We start from the raw sequence: 9,398 nt of genomic DNA, 5'->3' as shown, positions 1-9,398 counted from the left end.
AAAGCTCCCAAGACTTATTTTATCAATGGCGCAATGTTTTGACCTTATAGGTCTTCATCAGGCAAAGACATAAGCGTGATGAAGAAGAAATGGGTTAAAAGTAGACCGAGTGGTTGTATAATATCCATTCTAGTGTGGACAGGGCCTTAATGCTTCTAAGAGGTCATTGTATGTAAGGTTAAACAATTGTACTGTGTGTGTGTGTGTGTGTGTGTGTGTGTGTGTGTGTGTGTGTGTGTGTGTGTGTGTGTGTGTGTGTGTGTGTGTGTGTGTGTGTGTGTGTGTGTGTGTGTGTGTGTGTGTGTGTGTGTGTGTGTGTGTGTGTGTGTGTGTGTGTGTCCAGAGTGCCCATCTGTTAGTGCCACACTGGCAGCCGCCCACAGTCACAGTGCAGACAGACAGACAGACAGACAGACAGACAGACAGACAGACAGACAGACAGACAGACAGACAGACAGACAGACAGACAGACAGACAGACAGACAGACAGACAGACAGACAGACAGACAGACAGACAGACAGACAGACAGACAGACAGACAGACAGACAGACAGACAGACAGACAGACAGACAAGACAGACAGACAGACAGACAGACAGACAGTTTAGACAGACAGACAGACAGCTCTTGTCTTTCATGTCCTTACCACGCGAGCATGCACACACACACACACACACACACACACACACACACACACACACACACACACACACACACACACACACACACACACACACACACACACACACACACACACACACACACGAGCATGCACACACACACACACACACACACACACACACACACACACACACACACACACACACACACACACACACACACACACACACACACACACACACACACACACACAAATGTTTAATGTGGTTCAAACAACCTGTGTTTTGCTATTATAAGCTGTTGGAGGTGACAGGCAACAGGCGAATCTATTGTTTTTTTCATACATGACCATGACTGCTTCACTTTACCTCAGTGTAACGGTGACACCTGCTGGAGGTGGAAGTAGTTGCGGCGCACCACACATACCATTTTAGCAATGGGCTTCTGAAATGTCTTGGCATAGTTGTCTATGTTTTTGCCCCTGTCCGTCCACGTGTCTGTACAGGTGTATACTACTGTATACTGTTGTACTATTGTACAGGCATATACTACTGTATACTGTTGTTCATCATCATTGATGGTACTATTTGTGATTCCATCTGCTGTGCTTCTCATACTCTGTATCTGTCATTTATCTGCTGTGCTGTCTCTAGTGACTGAATTTCCCGAATGGGATCAATAATGTGTACTCGATATAGTGTTACATAATATTCTTCTGTAAATGGCACAATATGTTACTGTATGTTATATACTATTCTGATTTGCATATGGTACAGTATTATATCATAACATATGTTATAAAACATTAAGTTAAACTAATATTTAGTGATGTCACTACAAGGAAGTAAGTAGGTCGGAGAGGCTTATTGCCGGTATAAGCCGAGAACGTGGGAGTCTTTCCCTGTTACCATGCGCCAGAACCCTGGGAGATGGAATGCTGAGGTGGAGCGCCACACCTACCATCAGCTCACAGTACTTACCACACGACTTGCCACACCTAAGCCCTGCTACTCATACGTTGAGCTGGCGGTGCCTAGGTTCGAACGTTATTGTCCAAAGGCGAGAGCCCTACCGACTGAGCTAACCGGACACTATGTTGCTATGTCACTATGACGTCAATCTATCGGTCTATTTCTAAAGAGAAAACAAGAACACAGCACAGTCTTTCTACATGAGATAATACTGACACAGCCTAAGTGGATATTTAATAAGAACCAGGATTAAGAGTGAAAGTACATTTCAGTGAGACCTTCATGAAGGAGAAACGTCAGACAATGAATCCCAGGGAGGCAGCCGAGGAATCACTGGAGCTCTTACAGGAGAAACTGCAGGTCTTTACTGAAGTTAAAACAAACTGTGAACTAGCTGAAGAACACATTAAGGTCCAGACCCAGAACGGAGAGAGACTGATTAAGGAACAGTTTATGAAGCTTCTTCAGTTTCTACAAGAGGAAGAGGAGGCTAGGATTGTTGCACTGAGGGAGGAACAGAAGCGGAAGACTCAGATGATCAAGGAGAAGATTGAGGGTCTTAACGGAGAGATATCGATCCTTTCGAACACAATCAGAGCCATAGAGGAGGAGCTGAGAATTGAAAACATCACGCAGAGGCACAAGAACACAATAGAAAGAGTCATGTTCACACTGCAGGACCCAGAGATGGACTCAGGAGCACTGATAGACGAGGTGAAACATCTGGGAAACCTGACCTTCAGAGTCTGGGACAAGATGAAGAAGATTGTCCCCTACACTTTGATCCTGGATCCAAACACTGCAAATTCAGTATACACCCTGTCTGATGATATGACCAGTGTGACGCCTGGAGAGGAACGGCAGCTTCCCGACAACCCAGAGAGGTTTGACTGCTATGGCAACGTCCTGGGTTCTGAGGGCTTTAGCTCAGGGACTCACAGCTGGGACGTTGAGGTTGGAGACAATGCAGACTGGGAGATCGGCGTGTTAGCTGAGTCTTATCACAGGAAGGGACAGCGACGGGGTCAATTCTGGAGCATATGTTTATATGACGGTAAATACACGACAGAATCCTCATCGGGGTCTTTCAATATCGCAGTGCATCAGAAACCCCCGAGGATCAGAGTCCAGCTGGACTGGGACGGAGGGAAGCTGTCCTTCTCCGATCCCCATACTAACGCACGCCTGCACACCTTCCAACACACCTTCGACGAGAAACTCTTTCCTTACATCGGTAACGGCGACGATACTGTCCCTCTTAAGATGTTACCGATGAAGATCAGTATAACAAAAGAGGTAAAAGACAATTATGATGACGGTGAGGAAGTGTATGAGGAGGATGATGATGATGAGTATGAGGATGATGATGGTGGTGATGATGAGTAGTAGTATGATTTCTGTCACTTTTTTGTTCTCTAACATTTTCACGGCGTGGCTCCTCAGAGGCGAGACTGTTTACGTGATGTCAGCCTCCCTCTTTGCTCAACTCCAGCAAGCTAGTAGTCCAGCAAGCTAGTAGCAACATAGTCTGTCAGTATAACACCGAACTGATCCTTTAGTCTGTATTTTAGTTTGTCAGTATCACACTGACCATTTTCTTTGTTAATATGCTAGTCTGACCTGGACCTTCTTCATTCAATTCAACTCACTTTACTTTACTTGACTTGACTTGACTTGACTTGACTTTTTTGGTATGAAAAAAACATGTTAAATGAAATCACTAGTGACCTCTGAACTAGTGGTGAGTAGAGTCTTGAGTATGTTCACGGGTGATGCCACTACGAATGTCTGATACGTTTAAGAACTTTGAATGAAAAGTACACATTTGTGCCTTCCCGGTTTTAACGGGTTAACCTTTGCATAAGCCTGCAAGGCCGTCACGGCTAGGGCTAGTTACTCCCCCGTAACTCGAAGAAAGATCAGGCAGACTATAGGGTGGGCTACCATCTGCCTTGACTGTGTCGAGAGATAGGGAGAGAGAGATAATAGCAGCACAGCCTGGTCACGAGAGCAACAATAGTAAAACTACGATGACAGCAATAACAATGATGCAATCAATAGCAACAGCAGTAGTAGAAACTATGATGACAACAACAACCAATAACAATGATAGTAGGTATATAATAATAATGTAAGATAATATTAATATATAAACATCAAAACAGAGACAGGTCCCATTGTGATTCACAAGGTACACCTGTGCAATCTTGCTGCATTTAGGTATTGCCATTACTAGTAGGCAGTAGCAGAGGTTGATGGCGGATGGGCTGTTCTGAAGGAGCAAAACGAGGTAGTGGAATTGAATTTTGCCCTTCATCTAATGATTAAACAGTAGACTATTATGTGAGCATAGTTAGCGATCACAGATAGACATAGCCTACTGTTAGTCTTACAGAGTATCTCTATCTGTGATCACTAACTTCGCTCAAATGTACAGAGTAAGAAGTCTTACAGAGTATCGGCATTGGCCTAAACATCACCATGATACTTGTCATTGGAACAACTTGAACAACAAAATGTCACTTAAATGCCATGACTAACTTATAAACTCTTCATACAATTCTAAAACTATTCAAATGCAACATTCAAACAATCGCTAAGACAATTGTGGTAACGGGGTTAAATCCCTGTGGAGTCGTACTTACAAAGATTGAACATGATATTGCGTTGAGTTCATGGAACATGTCGCTGTTTTTGAATATATCATTGTCAATTGAACTAACTTGATTTTGTAGAATAGTGGTTGAATATATTTTATAGTTTAGTTGACTTGATGCCACGCCAAATCCTTTACATTTCTGTTTTTGTAATTGTAGAGCATCGGTTCCCGAACCTTTTAGCTCAAGACAGAAAGGCAGAAAAAGCCAAAACAAATATCTTATTTTTTTTAATAATAATAAATGTCATCAACAAATTTACATTTACCCCCCCCCCCCCCCTTTTGGTCTCCTGATAAATGTTATTTCAGGTCCAATTTTGAAAGAAACAAGTGATACTGTAGACATCCTTTGATGGATGGTGTCAGGGCATTCCACTTTATGGTGGCCGAGTAGTCGAATGAACATTTCCACATGTTTGCTCTATATTTTGGGTTTTGCATAACAGCCATTGTATCCATGATGGAGACGGTGAGTTTGCTGAACGGGGGGGGCTTCAGAAGGGTGATTGTATAGAAACCAATGGGTGAGGTCAACGTCACTTAGTTTGTCCATATTTTTGACAGTCTATGTTCCACATGCAGTGACATCACTGTGACGTCATTCTGAATTGGACTATTTCTGGAGAAACAAAGACGAGAACACAGCATATAGTCTCTCCATATCTACGGCAGGTTGTATTGACAATTTGAATCTACTGACTGTGACTAACAAGAACCAGGATTCAAAGAACTACATTTCAGGGGAAGAAGTGTTACCACAACTTGATTGGCTCATCTCCTGTATTGAGTGTTTGTAGCTTCACTCAGTGACTAAATGGCTTCCCAGTCGTCTTTTTCAGAAGAGGATTTTTCCTGTTCGGTGTGTCGTGACATATATTTAAACATCCTGTTATCCTGTCATGTAGCCACAGCTTCTGTAAAGCCTGTCTGCAGGAATGGTGGACGCACAAGGAAACAAAGGAATGTCCAGTTTGTAAGAAGATAAACGAAATAAAATGTCCACCCTGTAACCTGGCTCTGAAGAACCTGTGTGAGACCTTCATGAAGGAGAAACGCCAGAAAATGGATCCGAAGGAGGCAGCCGAGGAATCACTAGAGCTGCTAGAGAGGAAACTGCAGAGCTTTTCTGAAGTTCGAACAAACTGCGACCAAACAGCAGAACACATTAAGGTCCAGGCCCAGAACACAGAGAGGAGGATTAAGGAACAGTTTAAGAAGCTTCATCAGTTTCTACAAGAGGAAGAGGGGGCTAGGATTTCTGCACTGAGGGAGGAAGATTCAAAGAAGAGTCAAATTATGATGGAGAAGATTGAGGGTCTGAACAGAGAGATATCAACCCTTTCAAACACAATCAGAGCCATAGAGGAGGAGCTAAGAGCTGAACACGTCACACAGATCTACAAGACCACAGTGGAAAGAATCCACACGCTGCAGGACCCACAGCTGGTCTCAGGAGCACTGATAGACGAGGCCAAACACCTGGCCTTCAGAGTCTGGGATAAGATGAAGGACATTGTCTCCTGTGATCCTGGACCCCAACACTGCCCATCCAAAGCTCATCCTGTCTGATGATCTGACCAGTGTGAGACCTGGGGAAGAACAGCAGCTTCCTGACAACCCAGAGAGGTTTGACTGGTGGCACAGAGTCCTGGGTTCTGAGGGCTTTAACTCGGGGTCTCACAGCTGGGATGTTGAGGTTGGAGACAATAGCCACTGGACACTGGTGTGTTAGCAGAGTCTTTCCAGAGGAAGGGAAAAAGAGGGGGTCAATTCTGGATAATACATTTAAATAATGGTGAAATCACAGCAGAATCCTCACCAGGGTCAATCACTGTTCTCTCAGTGAGGCAGAAACCTTGGAGAACCAGAGTCCAACTGGACTGGAACAGAGGAGAGCTGTCCTTCTCTGATCTTGATACTAACACACATCTACACTCCTTTACACACGCTTTCTCTGACACACTCTTTCCATACATTGATAATGCTTATGATACTCTTCCTCTGAAGATGTTACCAAGAAAGATGAGTGTAATTTATGATGGGGATGATGATTATGATGATGGTGATGATGATGATGATGATGATGATGATGATGATGATGATGATGATGATGATGATGATGATGATGATGATTATGTTGATTATGATAATTATTACAATTGATTTGTTTTGATTTGTATTATGATTGATGATGATGATGATTATGGTTGATGATTTTATACGTAAAAAGTGATAATAAAGTATCAATAACCTATTGTAGAAATAGTCTGTTACAAGTAGCTGGTAGTAGTTCGGTATTCAACATTTGCTTGAGTAAAAGTACAAAAGTATTGGCATCAAATTGTACTTAAAGTACCAGAAGTAAAAGTACTCATTATGCAGAATGTCCCATTTCACAAGTTTTCAAATGTATGAAAATTCTTTGAAAATAGCAGATCTATAAGCTCACAACGATTTACAAGTTGCCAAAAATATATAGGGTAAGTGGTTTTGTAAGTGGTTTCGTAATAATAATCAAAATCTACAAAGTAACTAGTAACGAAAGTTTTCAAATAATTGTAAAAAATACAATATTTGCCTCTGAGATGTATTGGAGTAGAAGTAAAAGTACTGCAAATTGGAAATACTCCAGTAAAGTAAAAAAAAAAAGAAAACTCAAAATTGTACTTAAGTGCAGTACTTGAGTAAATGTACTTAGTTACTTTCCACCACTGGAGGCAGACTACAGTATGTTTATGCACGTGTATGTTTATCTGTCTGTGCGTCTGGAGCTAATCTTAGCTAAGATTGCTGTGCTGTGTTGTTGATAATGGACTGAACTCAGCATGCAGCCGAGCCAACACACGAGAAGGGAATACACTTACTCATCTTCAATTTCTCTCTCTGATCATTCCTGAGTTTTTATTGAATACATAAGACCACAATGGAAACAATTCCCCAGGACTTTTTTGAAGTATCCATCCTTTTAGCTCAAATGTCTGACTGTACCTCGTGCTGTTTACATTTCTGTCTAATAAAGTATTAGATCTCTGTGCGCACACAGATGTTCAAAAAGACGTAATCACGAAGTGGTATTATGTCACTGAAAAAAACAGTGAATTGTTTGTATTCAGGCTTTCTCTTCCACAACCGCCCTCTCTCAGCCTCAGGCTCAGCTCAGTCAATGAGCTATGTAGATCGTTTCTGTTTTCAAATTAAATGTTATTGATGCAATTGCACCCACTAAGGTGAGGTGGTCTCTGGTAAGAAACGGTCTCCATGGAGAACAACCGCACTGGTAAAAATAGGAACAATGGAGGATGTTGCTTTTTGGGCTACTTAACAAAAGAAGTAATCTCTAAAAAACAGAGCCCCGTTCAGAACGTGTGAGCGTTGGAAAACAAGTGGGTGTGCCTTCAGATTAGCAAGCAGGCCGAGCTTTACCCAATCAAATGTAGTGGGCGGGATTTACATCTGTGCGTTCGCTTCCCACTGGAAACAAACCCAAACTCATTTAACAATAGCGTCCTCGGAGCCGACAAAACAACGGAAAGTTAGTAACATTTTAACTTGTTCTTTCATCATAGAAACAAGGGGGCTTATGACCGAAACGATCCATGTTCTTTGGGAGAAGTGGTGTTAGTGTTCCGTGGAAAAATGTTGTTTGTGGGAATGAAAACATAGGCGCACCACCGGAAGTGGAGGGCTGAGGGCAGAGACCATAGAGTTCAAAATAATAGAGAGGGCACCGGATATCCCCTCCCATCCACTTGCATTGAATTGCTCACCCAGCGCATGGGGCGAAATAACCCCTTCTTCCGGGTTGTGAAGTGTGATGGGCCAGGCGTATTTGGGGCTTCTGCGACACGTTTTGCATCACCTCTGTGAAGTGTTTTGCGTCACCTCTGTGCGCAGCCCCGTGCGCAAGCTCGTGTGCAAGCTTGTGAGTCAAGCCCATTGGTCAAAACCGTTTTCGCTCGTTCATGTACAGTGGCCCCAGCTGCAGTACCTATGAATGGCCAGCATGTCCAATGCGCTTCAATGCAACCACTGGGTTCTGGGGGCTTGGCAGAGACCAAACGCCGGTTTCCAGTCATCGTCTGTCTATTTAATCACTCCCCCCAGAGTCAAATCAAAGGTAAAAAGACAGCAGAGGGTGCTATTTTTCCTTTTTTATCGACGATGGGTTCCCAGATTGCAAAAGAAGATACTGTGATGCCGGACTACTTGACAAAAGAAGATACTGTGATGCCGGACTACTTGACAAAAGAAGATACTGTGATGCCGGGCTTATGGAAATAACGATACGATGGGAACTTTGCACAAAAACAAATTTCACCCACTTTTTTTTACTTCTGTAAACCTGTGATGTGACAATAAAGCTGATTCTGATTCTGACTCTACTAGACAAAAGAAGATACTGTGATGCCGGGCTACTTGACAGAAGCTGGTGTCAGCGCACATTTTCGGTGACAGACTGCCATGGCACAGATAGACAACAACTGTGACATAGCCTATAGCTTAATGCCTCTATTGTAGATTTTGACCGTCTAAAGACCTGAGGCTCTATGTCTTCTAAATCCTAAAAGTTTTCTGAAAAGCTTATGTTGCTATTTCAGTGGTTCTCAAACTTCTTCATGTCAAGGACCCCCAAAATTATAAGTATTTAGCCGCCGACCCCTATCTCAGAAAATATTTTGTTCCAGGGACCCCAGAAGCAAACATTTGAGTTAAAATGTTCGCTTTAAACTATATATTAAAAGATTTGCACAAAATAAAATTGCAGATCTACAAGCTCATACTGCGGCACGAAGTGACGTGCTATGAGCGTCACTTCTATGAGAGTATAAAATAATGGTTAAAGTGGTAAAAATATACCTAAAATCTAAAATGACACGGATGCTTTCACAGTTTTAATGGGCTAGAAGGTTGTAAACTACTGGGCTACGATGCTCCTAGCCGACAATACAAAACTCATGACCACACATTGTGTGCTTCTAATCTCAGCTTTACTCCTTCTTACGTGTGAAATGTGTGCAAACATTACAGAGCGCTTTCAGAAGTTGGCTGCCATTCAAAACAAATACTTTCTTCTATGAAGTGAGGTGACCTTGATACTTGACTAACTGCACCTCAGTTACTTTCCACTGCTGATGTCAGCACAGCAT

The 9,398-nt window shown here is 42.6% G+C and overlaps 1 pseudogene across 1 annotated transcript; it reads left to right on the top strand.

Annotated features, from left to right (window-relative positions):
• Positions 1–2,126: 2,126 nt before the first annotated feature.
• On the top strand, positions 2,127–7,418 carry LOC308102610 (E3 ubiquitin-protein ligase TRIM35-like; annotated as a pseudogene). The gene is made up of 4 exons: positions 2,127–2,502; positions 2,692–2,888; positions 5,275–6,279; positions 7,395–7,418. The product of its transcript is annotated as an E3 ubiquitin-protein ligase TRIM35-like (transcript).
• The last annotated feature ends 1,980 nt before the right edge of the window (positions 7,419–9,398 follow it).

Source organism: Gymnoscopelus braueri (genome assembly GCF_963280865.1).
Source record: "Gymnoscopelus braueri genome assembly, chromosome: 16".
In the NCBI taxonomy this organism is placed as follows: Eukaryota; Metazoa; Chordata; class Actinopteri; order Myctophiformes; family Myctophidae; genus Gymnoscopelus; species Gymnoscopelus braueri.
Note: the sequence above shows the minus strand (reverse complement) of the source record. Positions and strands in the feature narration are given on the sequence as shown.